The sequence below is a fragment of the Pygoscelis adeliae genome, unplaced genomic scaffold, assembly GCF_000699105.1.
Source record: "Pygoscelis adeliae isolate BGI_AS28 unplaced genomic scaffold, ASM69910v1 Scaffold197, whole genome shotgun sequence".
Taxonomy (NCBI): Eukaryota; Metazoa; Chordata; class Aves; order Sphenisciformes; family Spheniscidae; genus Pygoscelis; species Pygoscelis adeliae.
Window position 1 is genome coordinate 1,764,544 of NW_008825105.1, and position 474 is coordinate 1,765,017.

Consider the following 474-nt stretch of genomic DNA (forward strand, 5'->3'; position numbering starts at 1 on the left):
GTAGGGGCGGGTGGCCGCTGGCCGTGGCGGGCGGCTGCGGGCAGCACATGCTGACCCTGCGGTGTGTGGAGGGGAGCCGGCGTGTTTTCCGAGGGATGCTGGGTTTGCCTCCCGAGGGATGCTGGCTTTCCCTCTCGCCCTTATCAGTAGGAAACCGCTCCGGGGTGGGGCTGGCAGCAACGGGGCGACTCCAGCATCCGGGTGTTTGGGATGGAGGTTGTGATTCCAGCCAGGTCTTTATTTCTTTTTCCACGCTCCACGGCGCCGAGTTTACGGCACGTGTGTTCCTGGTCCCCCCCCTGCCCTGCTACCGCCTTTGCCGTGACGAGCTTTCCCCGTTCGCTGGTTTTCGGCGGTGCTGTGGGGAAAGGGAAGAGCCCTGTGTGCACGAGCAACAAAGTGATGAATCATCGGAGCGGGGGGACATTTCCAGGGCTGAGGGTGGGGTGGCCGTGGAGCCCGAGCAGCACAGCC